Consider the following 20146-nt stretch of genomic DNA (forward strand, 5'->3'; position numbering starts at 1 on the left):
GGATGAACTTTCATCTCAAATTGGACTCTTTTGGATATGTCTTAACCTCATTTGGGATAGATCTTAACCTATTTGGGTCAAATCTGAACCCAAAAGATCTCATGATCTAGATCATGTTTTGAATCTTATAAATAAGGGCTCACCCCTATAATCCGATCATCTGAAATTCTCAAGTTTGAATGCTAGCCCTATAGAGAACGCCTAACCTAGCTTTGCCTACACTATGTGTAATACCCAGAATTTTTAATGATTCATAAATTCTGAAAAAAAATTAAATTTTGATTTTGATTTATTCTGGGTATGAATTATAGTTTTAAAACCTTGATTTATGTGGTAAGTATTGATCAAAATGAAGAATTGAATTTATATTTGAAATCCTGATAAAATTTTGTAGTGGATTGTTAAAAATTGGAATTCAAGGACATTTTCATCATTAATCAAATTATAAAAGGTACCCTGGTAATTTTCTAATCTAGTAGCATTTTTCGATAAAATCACCAACTATATAGGGTCAAAATAGTAAATTTTCTTTTGAAAATATTTTCAGGAAATTAATAAATTTGTCAGGGACAAAAACGGTAATTTGCCACACAAGTGGCAGGCCCAACAATTTTTTGAACTATAGAAGGGCAATAAAGTAACTTCCAAATTTTCATATGGCAATTATGAAAGATGGGATTTGAATTAGGGCAAAACATGTATAAAAAAAATAGAAATCAAATAAAATATAATAATTTATATTATTTTATTCCAAAGACCATGGTTTTGGAAAACCACTAGCCCAAAACAAAGGGCAGACATGGTTTTTTCAAAACCATGAGCTGACATGTGTCACCTCACAGTGAGGAGGTGACACCTAGCCCTCTTTTCTCTGTGACAAATGTCATAAATAAATAATAAAATATAAAAAATTTGACAAGTGTCTTTAAAATATATATTTTTATTAAACTCATGTGACATTTGTCACTTGAGTGGGCCCCACAGGGGGCGAAAGCACCTCCTCTCTCCCCTATAAATACCCCCTCACCCCCATTTTCTCTCCCCAAGTTCTGAAGACCTTTCTCTCTCTAAGCTCTCTCTCTCCTACTTTCTCTCTCTAACCTTGAATTCCTCGCTCTAGTTTTTAAGTCTAAACCTCCATTAAATCTTATATTTTTTTTAAGAAACCCCTTCTAGCCTCTTCCCTCTCCTTAGACAAGATCCATTATTTCGTAGGAATTCCAATGGGCTAGATCCAACCTCGAGAGTGTTGCCTGTAGGAGTTTTGCTATATTTAGCAGAAAAATCAGATTTGGATCGCGAAAGTGCTACCCAATTTTTCTAAACCAGGTCAGTACTCAAATTCTTCTTCTAGATTCAAATTCATAATTGTAGGACCTCCTATTCTCCCTCTGAACCCTAGGACTTCTCTTTTTGGATTGAAATTTTGGTAATTTTGCAAATGTAATCCAACCCTGCCTCTATGCAGGGGAAGCTCTCTCAATTTTTTCTAAATATTGTTAAGTATTGAGAACTGCTATAATAGTAGTTCTGGCAAAATTTTTCTAAAAGATTTTTGAAAATTAAAGTTTTTATAGCAGAAGTTCTGCCAAAACTATTTTACATTTTTAAAAAAAGTAGAATTAGTATAGCAGTAATTCTGGCCATTTTTTAGTTATTTTAATAAGAATTTTGACAAAAGTTTTTAAAATATTTCAAAAAATTTAAGTTTATTTAGTAGAAATGATGTCAAATTTTTTATAGTTATTTCAAAAAATAATATTTTTTATAAATAAAATTCTGTTAAAATTTTCAAAATCCTTTTTAAATACCTTAGTCAATTTTTTTGAAAAATCTTTATAAAAATATTTGTAACGCAAAGTTATGTTCAAATTTTTATAACTAGAATTCAAGTTGAGACCCTTTTTCGAATATTTGAGTTATTAAAGAGGAAACTCTATAATTTTTTTATAAATTTGTTTTTAAGATCATTTCTAAATATTTTTTAGATTTTCGGTAATTCCTTAAAAAGATATTTCTTTAAATTTATAAGGCAAATACTGTCCAAATTTTAATATAAAAATATTATCTAATTTAATAAATTTTATCATATTAAATCAAAGCACAAACACTTTATCCTATTCTTCTTCATTTTATAAAAAAACCAAGGTAAGTTATTCTATCAAAATCTTATGATTTTTATATTAGACATGTTTTTGATACATGCATGATTATTTAAATTTGATTCATGATTGAATGCATATTTTAATATCTACATACATTAAATACCTGTTTTGAATGATAAGATTTCAAATTTTATGATTTTGAATCAAATTTTATTAAGTATTATGGTCAAGACTTTGATGATTTTTGATTTTGATAAAAAAAAGAATTTTGTGTAGTATGTTGAATTTTGAAAGATTTTATTATGCAGACTTTCTAAATTAAAAAGGTGCAATAAGGCACCCATTTGCTTCATGAGTCATGTTTACATACAAATTTAGTTTTCGTCTTCACAGGCAAGTGCTCATTTTTACAGAGCAAAATTCTCGATGGGCTGGGTACATAAAACCCTAGTATTTTTTAAAAAAAAGTGATTTGGCTATTGAGCTTAGTTTTGAAATTGTTAAAGTCCTATAAAAAGAACCCTTCAAACCCATTCACGTTTATCCTACCTTGAAAGGGGTAGTTGTACAACCAGGAGTGTCACTGTTATGATGATGATTTTTGGGAGCGATAAATTCTCTAGGGCCTCCTGTTACTCAGGTTGAGGAGGCTGAGACCAACGTGTCTCAGACTGCTGAAGTCAGTGGATGCATTCGATTCTCCTGTTTGCTCACCATTTGTGAGAATCTTTTCGGTTATTGATCACTTGCTTGAGAGTCAGTTTCATTCAGGTATTCGTGTAATCCACATTAAAATAATATACCCCCAAAATGCTTAGTCTGAAGTGTGAGTGTTCTTCATCGTACCATGAGGATGATTAAATATTGAAACAATGATTTTTTTTCTTTGCAGAATTTGATATAAAAATATGCCTTGTTAATATCACACATAATCATGTTTTAAATTGTCATGTTTTAAATTATTTTAAATCCCATAATTGTTCTTATATATATGCATTTTTATTTTAAATTACTAAAATCATGCTTAATATTTAAATTATATGATTTTGATTAATAGCTTACCTGACTGTCATAAGTCTGACCCCATTTTATGGGGATTACAAGTTCAGATATAGAGTAGGCAATATTACAGTGGATGTTGGACAAGAGCGACATCGAAAATTCTAGATTCTCAAGATCTCTAGATTAATTTAGGATTCATTTTAAATTTAATCCTAAATGTTTTATTTTCTATACCTTGTGAAAAATACTATGTATATAATGTTGGTGTAAAATTAATGTTGCTTTTATTATGGTTTGTAAAATGTGACGTACCCGGAGTTTAAAACCGGAAGCCAAAAACCATTTTCACCGTTTATTTAAAAAGAAATAATTTTTTTAAATTTTTTAATGGTTTTAAAAGCCAGGGGCGTTACACTTTGTTCCTCAAGACTTAAACCGTCATATCAATGTGGAGGTGTTGTCAAAGTCATCGAATAACCCTTGTACCTACGCAGAGGTGTTATAAGACCAAAAAGAGAACAAAACCGACCCTCGAGTATGAAAAAAGTAAATTTTCATATCATTCACTTAGATTTATTCTTTTATTCCAATTTTTATTATTTTAGAACAAATACTTATATAATTTTGATCTTTATTGCATATTTGAGCATCTTGATGGTGCAATTAGGGCTATGAAGATCGAAGAATTTATCTAGATCCTACATTCTCGTCAGGCGAAGGATGATCGAGACTCGTATATGACATTTTTATACTTTCAAAATGATTTTGGGAATCTGGGTAAGTTATTCTTTTCTAACATTCAAATTTTTTATCAATAATTTTTTGACGATTCACGGACATTATATATATTTTTATTTTTATAGTTATAATTGTATTGCCAGGAGAATTTGAGCTCTAATGAGCTCAAAACCTCTATTTTTGGGTTTTTTTGGTGTTTGATAAAACCCCTCTTTATTGTCTGATATCTTTTTGTCGTCCGACCCCTTCTGCTATTCGCTTTTCTGCGGTCTTCGGACTTCATCGTTTGTTCCCTTAATTGGATGGGGACTCTTGGTCTTATTCTTCGGTATCTTTTCATTGACCTGCCACCTCTATATACCCTGTCGTCTTGCAAAAACTCCTAATTTAGGGTTTGTCGTCGGGTAGCAGCATTGTTGTTCGATAGCTTTTGTCATCCGATAGCCTTATCGTCTAGTAGCTATTACCGTCACGTAACATTGTTATTATAAAATAAAGATATAATAAATATAAGTATTAACTGCGGTTTTTAAAAGCTGTATTTAAAAATAGTTATTAATTATAATTTAATATAGAGTAGTAGCTAACAATGAGTTTTAACTATTTAATCTTAGTAATAAAAATAAAGTATTAATTAAAACGGTTGAAAATCATACTTAAAAAGTCAAAATACCTTTGTTAATATTCTTGCCAAAAGCGTGTACATCGATGGTTGCTGCAGATCCTGTCCCCCTTGCCTCATGTTCTTCCGGTTGAAGGAAATGAATGCAAGACTCAAGAAAGAGAAAGTAAGGGCCACTAGATTCTTCATCTTCGCTTTATGTAACGTTATTAAGTATTCTATTGTCACAAATTGCACCATGCCCTGATTTTTGTTGTTGTTCTATGGCATTCACATTTGACATTTCTATGACATTTCTAGTTGAAACAACTTTTTCTGTACTAGAAAATGCAGAATAAGAATTTTGCTTATGGAACCTTTGGGAAAATATATTCAGCAGGCATATAGCTTCAGCAAATGTTCTATTTAGATGCAAAAAAAGTCCAAGAAAAAATTTCGATGGATGTGTAATGCTTGTGATGTTCAATTGATCAGTCTTGTTCCCTTAGGTTCTTAGTACATGAAGGTCTGGGTTGCCTGCAGATATGATTTGTTTAATGTAAGCATTTATTGGTATTAAATGGTGAACTGAGTGCAGTTTGACATTAGTGAGACAAATGTAGTTTACTTTATCCATATGTTTGTGATAAATCCTTCAAAATTTATATTGAAGCATTTTGCAGCATTCTAGCTGCATGATACCGTGGTATGTTATTGAAACTCCAGATGGCCAGTCTCATGTAGATTGCATTTTACGAGGGAAGCTAGTCTCCAGAAATAGAGATTGTTGCCCATGTCAAGTTTTCTCTGGTTGAAGAGTTTTAGGTTTAGATAGTGATAAGTGAATATGCATCTGGAATTTAGTTTTAGACAGTGATGAGTGAGTATGCATCTATAATTGTTTCCGACAGTTCGTGTTCAAGGAAGTTTGATATGCAGTGCAGGGACAAGTTCCTTATTCAAAGTGCGGTAGTCCCAGATGGCACCACTGTGGAAAAATTTTCCATGGTTTTGGTGAGTCTCACATATAATCTTCTGAATTACCATCTTGCATTTTTCATATTGTGAATTGTAAACCATTATTTTTTCAGTTTGTAAAAGAAAATGGTAGAGTTATTGAAGAAAAGAAGTTGAGAGTGGCCCTTGTCAGCCCTCCCCACTCACCAGTATTGCAACCTATGGATGGTTTAGTGAAGCTTCAAAGCCTGAGAGAAGAAAGAAGTGCCATAATCTAGCATCAGGAAATGTTGCAAGAGAACTTGTTAGTAACTTCATTTATTGTCTCTCTATCTTAAGCCTTTTTTTCGCTTTTCTGATTATTTGTTATATGTTTTTTTCTCCTCCCTTCTCTAAGTTCTTTATTCTTTCAATCATTGTCCATGGATTTTTTATTTGACATAATTTTTTTTGTCTAGGTGCTAGCAAAGCGAAGAAGAGTTCAAATTCGAGGGTTTATTATGTATCGCGATTCCTGTGATAGCGATTACTCTGTATAGCGCTTACTATGTATAGTGATTATGAAGTTATCACGATTTGTACTTATGTTTGCTAAATCGTATAGCAATTACTAGTTTAGGGCTTATTACTTATAGTGTTTCTTGTGATAACGATTGCTTAATATGTCGATTACTCAGTATAGCGATTATGAAGATACCATTATTTGTACTTATGTTTGATAAATCATACAATGATTACTGGTTTAGGGTTTATTATTTATAGTGTTTTCTGTAATAGCAATTAATTAGTTTAACGATTAATAAGTATAGCAATTATGAAGTTACCACGATTTGTACTTATGTTTGCTAAATCATATAGCGATTACTAGTTTTGAGTTTATTATGTATAGTGATTTCTGCAATAGCGATTACTCGGTATAACGACTATGAAGCTAGCATGATTTGTACTTACTGTTGCTAAATCGTATAACAATTACCGGTTTAGGGTTTATTACTTATAGTGTTTCCTGTGATAACAATTACTTAGTATAGCGATTAATAGGTATATCGATTATAATGTTACCACGATTTGTACTTATGTTTGCTAAATCCTATAGCGATTACTAGTTTTGATTTTATTTTGTATAGTGATTCCTGTAATAGTGCTTACTATATATAGTGATTATGAAGTTACCACGATTTGTACTTAAGTTTGTTTAATCGTTAAGCGATTACTGATTTAGGGTTTATTATTTGTAGCGTTTCCTTTAGGTGCAAGGAACGTCACATAACATTAGTTTAGGGTCTAGAGTTTAGGGAGACGTCATCTGACACGCTACTGATGTTATGCGACGTGCCATTCATTTGCACGTACTAACATTGTTTCGATGATACTAGCAAATGAAACGTCTTTTAATTATTGCGCAATGTAATTTATTTATTTGTTAATATTCTTTTTGCGTGATTTTTAAAAACTGGCGGGATGTGAAACGACATGAAGAATAAATGAATGAAGTGTCGTGTTTTGCAAGGAACACAAGACGTTTCCTTTAAGAGCATGAAATATGTGACGTTTCATTTAAAGAAGAAAAAGAAACTTTCCTATAACCTGCTTCGTGAGCAACGAATAGAAAAATTGATGTTTTTTCTAACCTACTTCGTTGCAAAAGCTGTATCGATGTCGAAGAAGGACGCTGCGATTCAGTCAAACGTCCACAAAAAAGGGTACCTTCGATTCCTATAACCTGCTTCATCTTTTTTACGTCGTTTACAGTTCATTTACTGAATATAATGCTACAGTTCGTTTACTAAATATTCAGCTAATTTTCAGTGCAACATCTACAAAACAAGGTGCCAGAAAACTCAACAAAGTGCTCGAAGAGAACATCGACCGGATGCGAGATGAATTTGCATAAGTACATACTATCAGTAATTTTGTACGTATGAAACCACTATCAGTTATACATTTACGTATGCCATGGGTATGTATATTAACAAGTGCATATTTGTTGTAAACAGACAATACACGATTTCGTCATGTATATTCAAAGAAAGGGAACAACCATGTTGGTCTACATAATCACTCCTTATTTTATGGTATATCGGTTATCTTATATGTTTATCTTTTTTTATTTACTAATGTACCTTCGTGTTTTAAACTTACTATTATTACTGTTTTGTTCAACAGAGTAGTATCCGTCGAATGCCATACATGGTTGAATTTGTAGACAGATTACAATACTGGGGTAACGATGACCAAATGGTAGACTTTTGTTTAAGTGAAAACGTTTGTGACCATATCGATTTGTAAGATGTTAAATCTATTTAAGATCTTGTTTTGATTCTTAATATCGATTTTTAAGCTATCAATATGAATTTGCATATTGATTTAAGATATTGTTTTTATATTTATTATCGATTTTTATGTTGATTCTAAATATCGATTTTTAAGATATTGTTTAGATTCTTAATATTGATTTAAGATATTGTTTTGATTGTTAATATTGATTTCTATGTTGATTCTTAATACCTATTTTTAAGCAATCAACATATCGATTTAAGATATTGTTCTAATTCTTAATATCGTTTTTATTCTGATTCTTAATATCGATTTATGATATTATTTTTATTCTTAATATCAATTTTTAAGATATCAATACGAATTTCTAAATCGATTTAAGATATTGCTTTGAATCTTAATATTGATTTCTATGTTGATTCTTAATATCGATTTAAGATATTATTTTGATTCTTAATATCGATTTCTATGCTGATTCTTAATATCTTTTTTTAAGCTATCAATAAGAATTTTCATATCGATTTAAGATGTTCTGATTCTTAATATCGATTTAAGATATTGGTTTGATTTTTAATATCGATTTATATGTTGATTCTTAACATCAATTTTTATGGTATCAGTACGCATTTTCATATCCATTTTAAGATATTTTATAATTGATTTGCAGATATTGATTCCTACATTGTGGCAATCGGAAAAGCATTGAGTCTTATACGTGTTGGATGTATGAGAACAAAAAATATGGTTATACAACTCCTTGGACTATAACATTGGTGTAGACCGTGACATTGGGCATTTGGTAAGTTTCTATCTTTAAGATTACCGTATCTTGTACCGTGGCTTAGAATTTACTTGCTTTTGCATAAACCATGAGTTGGATTTTTTAGAGACATGTTGGGTGTCGACATTGGCCATGGATGCTCCTTTACAAAATAATGGCATCGATTATGGCATTTTTGTAATGAAGTATATTGAAGCAATATACTATGGACGAGCACCAGAATTCACCGCTGTATGTTGTACACTTAAACATGTTTTATTATCTTATATTATTGGTGACTACATTTTTATATTGGTCTGACTTTCGAGTTTTGTTTTTTAAGGATGATATACCTAGATTCCACACAAAACTATGCGAAATATTTAAGAATTTTCTGGTTGACGAAGATACAAAAACCCAGACTGCAAGAATACCTAGAAAGCTACGAAGGACGCAAGGCCCCCAGGAGTAAGAGGAAGTCCTTTTAAACGTCTACATATTCTTAAGGATAACGTGAAGAGGGTTACATTCTACTGCTGAGAGAGCGAGAGCAATTTTTGGTTCAACTTTCAATTTTTAAATTTTTTGTGTACAAATATTTGTAACAGATTTTGTAAACTGTGTATACAAATTTTGTAAGACTGTGTACAAAATTCACATTGATCCATAAACCAAAATTATGAACCTGGCACACGTGTGTTGAATACGCAAATCACCACCTCAAGCGCCCAAATCGCAACAATGTAAATTCTGTAGGCGTACATTTCAAAATCATAATACAAATATCTTACAAATTGACACATCTTATAATTTATAGGATATTATATCATTTTTTATGAGATATTGTTTTGTTTGTTAATATCAATTTGTAATATATTATACTGAATTGTCGTATATCGATTTATACTATATTATGTATTTTCTAGTGTCTATTTGTGAGATATTGTTTTGTTTGTTATTATCGATTTATAACATATTATGTTGAATTGTCGTATATCGATTTATAAGATATTATGTGTTTTCTAGTGTCAATTTGTGAGATATTGTTTTGGTTGTTAAAATCGATTTGTAATATATTATGTTGAATTGTTGTATATCGATTTGTAAGATATTATGTGTTTTCTAGTGTCGTTTTGTGAGATATTGTTTTGTTTGTTGATATCGATTTGTAATATATTATGCTGAATTGCCTTATATCGATTTGTAGGATATTATGCTTAATTGACATATACTGATTTTTAATATATTATGTTGAATTGACGTATATCGATTTGTAAGATAATGTGTTTTCCAATATCGATTTGTGAGATATTGTTTTGGTTGTTAATATCGATTTGTAATATATTATACTGAATTGTCGTATATCGATTTGTAAGATATTATGCTGAATTGCTTAATATCGATTTGTAATATATTATGTTGAATTGTCGTATCTCGATTTGTAAGATATTATGTGTTTTTTAGTGTCGTTTTGTCAGATATTGTTTTGTTTGTTAATATTGATTTGTAATATGTTTTGCTGAATTGTTGTATATCGATTTATATGATATTATGCTGAATTGATGCATACCGATTTGTAATATATTATGTTGAATTGCAGTATATCGATTTATAAGATAATATGTGTTTTCTAGTATCGATTTGTGAGACATTGTTTTGGTTGTTAATATTGATTTGTAATATATTATGCTGAATTATCGTATATTGATTTGTAAGATATTATGCTGAATTGCTTAATATTGATTTTTAATATATTATGCTGAATTGTTGTATATCGATTTGTAAGATAATGTATTTTCTAGTATCGATTTGTGAGATATAATTTTGTTTGTTAATATCGGTTTGTAAGCTATTATGTTGAATTTCTGTATCGATTTGTAATATATTATGCTCAATTGCTGTATATCGATTTGTAAGATATCATGTATCTTCTAGTGTCGATTTTTATGATATTTGTAGTATGAGTTCTATTGTAGAATTATAATAAAGAATTATAACATTACAACAAAGAATTATCGATTTACAACAAAGAATTATAGAATTACAACAAAGAATTATCGATTTACAACAAAGAATTATCGATATGGCAAGCACAGAAGAGATGTTGATGGTGAACGTGGGAGCTCATACAATCTCACAGACCGCCTTCTTGGAGGCTCCTCCAACACAGGTCTCCTAGACAACGAGGCATCATGGTACAACAATCTTGGAGGAGAAAACTGAAGTAGGGAAGATGGTGGCTCCAATTTCAACTGCAACCGCTTTCTTGGTGGGGTTGGCTCCTCCAGCATGGGTTTCTTCGGCGATGTTGGTGTGTCGCGATAAGACAACAACAAAACAAAGGGTGGAAAAGATGGAGGTTCCTCGATTTGTTGGATATTATGCTGAATTGTCGTATATCGATTTGTAATATATTTTGCTGAATTGTCTTAAATCGATTTGTAATATATTATATTTTTTCGAGTATCGATTTGTGAGATATGATTTGTTAATATTAATTTGTAAGCTATTATATTGAATTTCTTTATCGATTTGTAATATATTATGCTCAATTGTTGTATATCAAATTGTAAGATATTATGTGTTTTCTAGTGTCAATTTTTATGATATTTGTAGTATGATTTCTATTATAGAATTACAATAAAAAATTATAACATTACAATAAAGAATTATCGATTTACAACAAAGAATTATAGAATTACAATAAAAAATTATTGATTTACAACAATGAATTATAGAACTACAATAAAGAATTATAGAATGCTAAACATTACAACGATTTGTAAGATATGAAAGTTAAATGCTACAACGATTTTGTAGATGAAGAATCCACACGCGATTCCTGTGTTGCGTTGCTCACTTTTGAATTGAACTGTGCCTGTCATGAAATAGAACAATATCATATACTATATTATGTTCAACAAGAAATGCAAACATCCTCCCAAAATTGTTACATACCAAAAGACTTGTCAAACTCATGCCATCGTTCCACTCAAACATGTTGGGTGGATTGCAGGTTCCAACATTGTAGTGCACGTCTGTATGGTATTGCTGCATGTTAAAAATTATACAAGTTAGATATTGATAGGTTACACGTAATACAAATTACATGAGAAACAATATACTTGTATTACATACATGTTCTTGCGAAGGGCTTGGTTGCTTAGGGGTTGGCTGTTTCTTAGACATTTTCTTGCCAACTAATTCTAGTGCACCCTTTGTCCTCCAACGACTGCGATCAGAGGCAGATTTCCTTTTGATACCCTTTGCTAGGTGAATATTTTCATCATAATCTACAATGTTTACTCATGACTTGTTAAAGATGATGTTTACGCTTCGACGCAACTTCTCACAAGGGTCAGGAGAGGCGTGATTTTCACCTACGTTGTTCGATCATGTTTTCTTAGATTGGTCTTCACGAGTTGCAACAGACTCATGGTAAATTGACTGCATTTTTTAAAGTATTTTTTTTGACATTTTTTTCTTACATACATAGGCTTCTTTGCTTTTCGATGCCAAATCTGCAACATGCATAAGTGACCTACATAGTTGTTACTAACGGGAGGATATCTGACACTTCTCATCAACACTAGATGGACTGACATTATTTGTATCTAGCAGTTCAATCTTTGCTTATTTCGTCCATCTTCGCATTATATATGACTCAGGTATTTCTTGTATCTTCTCTTTATTAAGTGCCTTTAATGTATAACGACATAAAATACCTTTGAATTTAAATATTTTGCATGTACATTCAACTCTTCCGTTGTCAACATTGTACGTAACATGTGCTTCTTGCCTTTTTGGATGCTCTTTGCACTCTCATACAACATGGTATTTGTGTATATTCTCATATTGTACATGTCCTTCTATATTGCAATTCATGACCTGTATAACCTCCTTCTTAGTCTATTCAAATACAGTTGGTGTATACAGATTTGCAGGTCACGTCAATATTTTCATGCCCAAAGTTACAGGGCGGGTGTTGAAGCATTTTATATCTTGTTCAAGCTCATTCTGTCTAAGACCGTCTATAAATAATTCATATTATTCCATGAAATGAAACATTGTTAAACATGAATACAAGGTTTTTTTCAGTGTGTCATGCATAAATTAGCTCTTTGTGTGCTTATCATACCTGCACAAAAGTATTATCTTCCATATGCCAATGCCCACTTCTCTTTGTCTGCACATAAATGTTGTAACCACACACAGTCTTCAAGGTTGTACATCTGAATCATTTGCTCTCAATCAGACATAAAGATGACCTCGTCTATGCTCTCAAGTACACATTGTCTAAATTTTTTATCAAACCCTGTCTTCTGATTAAAAATGTGTCTTATGTTCTTTGCCGCATTTTGAAAGATATGCCACAAACATAGGCGATGATGTGCATATGGCCATACATGAGACATTGCAGCCGCAATTGCATGATCACCATCTGTAAGTACAACTCTAGGGTGCTTCCCATTTATTGCCTGTGTAAATACTATGAATAATCACTCAAAGGTTTTCTTGGTCTGGTCATACAAAAAAGCGCCGCCTAATATGCAACTCCTTGAGTGATGATTCACTTCGACAAACTGCGCAAATGACTACAGTTTCGTATTAATCTTTACTGTCGTATAAAAATAAGCACATCATTAAAGCATTCATAATGCACTATTGACTTTGAATCTGCTTAAAACATATTCACAACATACCCATCTTCATCCAGTTGCATTGCACTAAAGAAACCAAGGTCAATGTTTGATTTTTTCTGTAGGTAATCAACCAAAGAACATATTCCTCCATTCTTCATATTTTCTGACATCTTCCTTCTCAAGTGGTTTCTTAGATCCATTGGTGTGAATGGTACATTTTCGTGACCACCATCTACGTGCGCGTACAAATTGTATGTCTTCCTTAGTGCAATGTTGACGCTATCAGCTATTTCAACAATTGCAGCATGCGCTTGGGTTACTTTACGATGCGACCTTAACATAAGAGTCATAATTAAAGCTGCTAATTCATGGTTATTATCATTGATTAAAATACAAACTACATATTTCTCATTCAGAAGTCTTCTTAACACCATTCTCGCTGGACAACTGCATCTTGAAGCTGACTTGCTCTTTGTTGGATTTTCACTTGACTTCTTCCAACCTTGCTTATAACAAACATGTCTTTCTCACCACGACACCCTGTGTATTTTTTGCTCAAGAATACCTTCTAACACTGAAGCCAAGTTTTAAGGCATAATCATTGTAAAATTTGTATGCAGCTTCTTTATTATTAAACTACATTCCCTCTACGGGAGCAGAGTCAAGTGTACTATCATGTAGACTTGAGGTGTCTGCACCTTTGTCAAGTGCATTGTCATGATCGTCTACCTCATTATCGAATTGCATTTCATCTGCTGAAATATTCAAGTCAAGAGTGAATCTAATGCTTGCACCCTTCTTATCATGTGCATCATTAGTGTACATATTCAATTCTTCAGGTGCATCGATAGTATGGATGTTCGTTGCTATATGACTTCCCAATGATTGAGATACAACATCTTCACTGCAACTAGTTGATATGCTCAACACTGTCATGAGCAAAATATCAATTTGCGTTAGCCAACTCATATGTTTACTACGATTTATTCAAGATGCATATAACAACGACTACTGATTAGTTAAGCAAGTCAAAGAAACGATTGAATGAATCACAGTAACAAAGATTCAACATAATAACTTACAAATCGATATTAACAAACAAAATCATATCTTACAAATTGACACAAGAAAACACATAATATCTTACAAATCGATATACGACAATTCAACATAATATATTACAAATCGGTATACAACAATTCAACATAATATCTTACAAATTGATGTATGACAATTCAACAAAATATATTACAAATTGATAGTAACAAACAAAACAATATCTCACAAATCGACAATAGAAAACACACAATATCTTACAAATCGATATACGACAATTCAACATAATATATTATAAATCGATATTAACAAACAAAAAATATCTCACAAATCGATAATAAAAAATACATAATATCTTACAAATCGATATACGACAATTCAACATAATATATTACAAATCGATATTAACAAATAAAACAATATCTCACAAATCGTCACTAGAAAACACACAATAACTTACAAATCGATATACAACAATTCAACATAATATATTATAAATCGATATCAACAAACAAAACAATATCTCGCAAATCGATGCTAGAAAACGCATAATATCTTACAAATCGATATATGACAATTCATCATAATATATTATAAATCGATATTAACAAACAAAACAATATCTCACAAATTGATATACATGTTACTACAACCGTGATTTGGTTATATTGCATATACTGAGTGAATGGACGATACCGAATGGGGTAGAGGCCCTTGCTCGCATCTGTAACCAAGCATTCTTGTCAGAAGATCCCACTGCCTTACAAATATCTTTAAGTTTCCAACCGTCGAAACGATAAAATTTACTTGCAATAACAAAACAACGCCTTAATGACACTCACGATGACATACGTTCTTCAACAATAACATGATAACATGGAAATGTACTCACGACGCTTTAATGACACTTGTTGGAATGTTTGTGCGTCATTGTTCTTTTCCATACTGCCTAACAAAAATAAAGAAGAGAAGGCTGTAAAAAGAGATGGTCGACAAATTTCCTGTGATGCCCACAAATGATCGAATTAGTCGTTCGATTTATAGTTATCTCCATGAGGTAGGAACGAACTCGGAAAAGTTTTCTATCTAACACAAGGTAGGAACGAGAAGGCGGCCATGTGTTGTAGCAAAACAAAGGCGGAACGTGCAAATCTATATATGGAAAGCAAGATGACATTTTCGTCAAAAGCATATCTACCTTTTTTTATGTCATTTTATTATAAAATCATCGTGGGCAACATTGTCATATGAATTATCTTGGGTCCCAAGATATTCCTCTGTACACACTGAAACACGCAAATTTGTGTTCCGGGGAGAACACACAACACCCTTTATGTGCCAAAGGTTCGATGCTAATCGTTCCTCGAAGCCGAGGTCGGTATCCGTGATTGGTTTCTCAGTCAGTGGAATACCGCGACCAACAATGTATAATAAAAAATATAAATAAAAGGGGGGTAGAGATCTCCCTCTACCGATTCAGTCATCAACAACCCGCGTCAAGTGACAAAGGAGACCCCTTACGGCGACGTGAGGGGTGGCATCGTTGCCTGCATTGGGTGGTCACAACTGGAGTCTGGGGTTTTGTCCGTGCGCATAGGAGGAGGTGTTGTGTTTTCTGCCTCAACTACAATGGAGGTGCGGGCAATGCTCATGGAGGAGAGCGGCATAAATGGCGTATGTGGCATTGAGGGGGATTGACTCGGAGCCCGTGAAACCGTTGAACTCTGGGTTGAGGCGCATCATCCAACTGAGCATGTGATTGAAAGACCAATTCTCCATGACGAGGAGCACCACAGTCTTTATCGGCCCAGGAATCGGTGCAGGTCAACATGGAACCGACTGAGATGTCGACTGCAAAGGGCAGCAGAGCTGTTGGAGGGGCGAGCCTGTAGAGGAAGAAAAAACAGGAAAGGGTTTGAGAGGCGATGGTGCCCCTGTGAAAACTAACAAAGTTGCATGAAGACGGTGGAACCTCAAGACGCAACAAAACTGCAGGGAAGGTGGAGGAGAACCCCATACCTATTTGAGCATCGTTGTCGGCGTCAGGGGTGGAGGAGACCCCCCGTTTCGATTCCGGCGGTCGGACCCGACATCAGAGGATCTTCTCGTCGGTCAGCAGCCCGAGGACCTTCTTGTTGCCGGTGTGATGGGTTTACAGAGGGGACAGAGGCCATCCTCGTCAAATGGCCAGGCCCTGCACCTCGTTGGTGGTGCAGGCAGAGGCATAGCTAGGATTCATGTGAGGGGCGGGGGGGGGGGGGGGGGCAAACATGGGTGTAGCAAAAAAAAAAACTTTGGTGTGATAGTCTGGGGTTTGGGGGCAACGCCCCCCCCCCCCCCCCCCCCCGCCTCAATTTTTTTTTGAGATAAAATAAAAATGGCTACAATTATTAATAAAAATCTATTTCATATGGACAAATCAAACTATTTGCTACAGTCAGGGTTGGGCTAGGACTGGGCTATAAAAATGGATAAAAATCTATTTCATATGGAATCAGGGCTGGGCTAGGACTAGGCTTTTAATTTTTTTTTTTAACTGGGCCAGGAGGCAGGATTGGGCTACAACCCAGTTCTGCCCCCCCCAGCTCCGCCTATAGGTGTAGGTGAGAGGCAAACCCCGCCGGTTGGTGGTAGGTAGTGGAGAATCCCGTTGGGCGGCTGCTGCAGGATACAGGAGGTGGTGGAGACCTCTCCGACCGGAAGCAGATCTGGTCATGCTGAACATGTGTGTTTTTACTCCTGCCAACATCGTGGTCGTCCGTTTTGTATTTTGAAAGCTTAAAAGTCAACAAAACAGTTATATGCTACGTGGCATTCATCCAAAATGTACACAGATGGCCACGTTGTTGGCACGAGCAAAAACACTTCATGACCTGATCTGCTTTCCCTCCGGCCGCTCCCTTCTTATTCACTCTCAGGTTTTCTCCTTTTATATAAAAGGGGAAACCCTAAAGGCTTCCTTTTTACCGAAACAAAAGAAAAGAAATAAGATAGAAAAAAAATAAAAATGAAGGAAAATAATAAAAAGAAAAGAAAATGAAAAAAAAGAATTGAGAACCCTCATGTTATTTAATTTTTTTATTCTTAAAATAATATTACATTATTGCCCCTGTCCTTGCACCCTCTTTTAAGTAAAATTACTTGTTTACCTTTTCTTTTCTTGTTAATCTAGCATATGTCTTTTATTTTTCAAATCAGAGCTTTATTTATGAGAAATTTCATAGGCTTGTTCTCCCAAAATTACACTCTCAATCTTTTTGAGAATTTAGAAAAAACCCTTAACCTTTCTGTTTAACTCAGTAAGTTTTAAAATTTATGTTTTAAGTTTCATTTTATTGCCTTTGCCATAACATTCTCCTAACTTTTTAGAATTTACAAAAAAATTGTTTTGATTTACTAAAAACCTCTAGATGTCACATTTTGACACAAAAATGAATTTGGATCTACTTATGATCCGGATTGATGATAAGTTTAGATCCAAATTAGCATGATGAGTTCTAAAATTTATTGGTATAATTGATCCATTATGTGTGTATTTTGTATGATGCATTTTTGGATCCTCTGATTACATGAGTTCAATTTTGATCTAAATTTTATGATGGATCTATATAATAGTATGTTAAATACATTTTGAATCTAAGTGGGGATAGTCCTTTGCTTTCGAATCATGTTTTGGTCTTAATTTATATGGATCTGGTATGCCTAGTATTGATCAAGTTTTTATGGATTAAGGTTAACTAGACTAGTGGTGTGAGTTTTATGAAAACGCTTTTTAAAACAACATTTTTATTCAAAATCAAGTGAAAGTCTGACAAAAAAATATAAAAACCGGCTCGCACGAGTGGTGGAGTCTGGGTCGATCTCAGGGAACGGGAACTACTTTGCATTCAACACACAATTTAAACTACTCTTTATTGCAAAAAAAAAATCAATTAATTGAATTAATAAAAGAGAGAGTGTAGCCTTTTGCGGAGGACTTTAAACAATAATTAACGGCCTTATTACAACCCAAATAATTGAAATAAAAATAAAATAAAAAACTAATATAAAAATAAAAGCAAAAGTGTCTTTAGTGCTCTGAGTCTTTACTAGTCCCCTTGTGTTTCCTTTTTATCTCTCGATCTTTGATTTTCTCTCCTCTGCGGACTCCCTGAGGGCCTTTTTAGGGGACCTTTTAGGAACTTCAGAGGGATCTTGAGGGGTACGAAAAGGGCTCTACTGCACGTTTCAACGCTTTCCTGCAAAACACAAAAACAAAACACAGCATAAAGAGAAAGCTACAAGAAAATCAAATATAAATATGAAAAAAAATCACAAGAACATGAACTAACTATGAACAAACTTGTAACAACCTAACACTAAAAGACAAAATTGCAAAGCAACCTAACTGACTCTAATTCATGAAAGCAAATGTAACAAACTACGAACTAATGTTAACTAAAAACAAAAGAAACTAGACTAACCGAATATCAAGAATTAATTAAACTAGCTATTGACAAATAATTCTTTTTGAAATAAACTAAGATCAAACTAAAAAGAAACAAACTAGCAAATTAAGTATCAAGAAGAAAATCGTGAATAGCACCAATTCACTTGACAACCTAATTAAATCTAACCAAGTATGACAAACTAAACTAGCTTTTGATTAACTAAAATCAATCAACCGTTAGATCAAAACCAATTAATATTAACAAATAATTGGAAGTTGGCTAATCATGAAAACATATTAAAATAAATTCTAAAGAACTAAATCTGGACACACGTTGATTCCAAAAACTACTAAACAGCATCTATGAAATATGTAAACCTAATCTACTTAATCTAAAATTGCACAAAAGAAGACCACACTGTTCGGCTGTTACTATTCAGCAAAAGAAAAACTTATCTCAAAAAAAAAAATTATGATTAAACAAAACTAAAAACTCTGATCATGAATAACAGAAAAATCATCACAGCTGGCTGAATACATTAAAAACTAAACTTTACCCTACAGCTTAAGCATGAATATTAGCTATGGTCATTGAAGTCCGTATGTTACTTAAAAGAAACATCATTCAGCTACCACAATACCTTTGATTCTAATCTAAGCATTAATTTAAAAACTATTAGATCTAAATAAATTACTGTCTTGCTAAAAAAATGACAGGAATCCACGCTAAGTTATGTGGCTGATTACCTAACTAACCTAATAAAAACAAACACTACTCTCTATGCTACCGCTTTTACCTAATCTAGTAAATAATTTGACTAACTAAAGAAAAAACTAATCTAATATTCTGATGAAAGCTTAATATCAGATATTAAATCAATAAGTAACTAATTCAGAATTGAACAAAAACACAGAAGTTCAGATCTACTTGATGTAAAGAAAAAAAATTCAAAAAAATGATGCAAGAAGCTAAATCGGGTAATAAAAAAACTTTTTATATGATCTAAAAACAAAACGCCGAATCAAGAAAACACGATGCAGGTTATTCTAAACTAGATCTAACCTAAAACTAATCAAGAATCAAGAGAATAAAATATAAAACCTATATTAACACTACGAACTACCTAAATCAAGATCTTTCAATGCTTAAATTAAGAAAGTGGCTAAACTACTTAAAACGAAATCTATTTTTTTTTGTATTTTCAGATGCAAGATATGAAATAAACTATATTAATATTCAGTTAATGCGATGACCAAATAAAACTACATGCAATGCTATGCTTTATGCGATGCAAAACTAGATCTACGGTGAAAAAGAGGGAGAAAGAAGCAAACCATCATGGATCGCCTCTGACAGATTGGGTGAGAAGAGAAGATGGTCTTTTCCAGCTGAACACACGACTCTCCGACAAAAATCATGGTTGTTGACGACAGATTGGATGCGAAAAGAAGATAAAAATAGAAGAAGAAGAAGAAGAAGAGATGGGGAGAAATCGGCAAGGATCGAAAAGGGAGGAAGAGAAGAGAGGGAGGGAGCAAAGGGGGACTTGAGGCTGTTGAAAAAATTGTCCTCTTAGC

The 20146-nt window shown here is 32.9% G+C and overlaps 1 long non-coding RNA gene across 1 annotated transcript; it reads left to right on the forward strand.

Moving 5' to 3' along the window:
- Positions 1-4591: 4591 nt before the first annotated feature.
- LOC149842915 (uncharacterized) lies at positions 4592-19922 on the forward strand. Its single transcript, XR_016431100.1, has 3 exons — positions 4592-4633; positions 5386-5707; positions 19775-19922. It is a non-coding gene; the product is annotated as an uncharacterized LOC149842915 (long non-coding RNA).
- The last annotated feature ends 224 nt before the right edge of the window (positions 19923-20146 follow it).

Source organism: Nuphar pumila, chromosome 3, assembly GCF_984573655.1.
Source record: "Nuphar pumila chromosome 3, dmNupPumi1.hap1.1, whole genome shotgun sequence".
Taxonomy (NCBI): domain Eukaryota; kingdom Viridiplantae; phylum Streptophyta; class Magnoliopsida; order Nymphaeales; family Nymphaeaceae; genus Nuphar; species Nuphar pumila.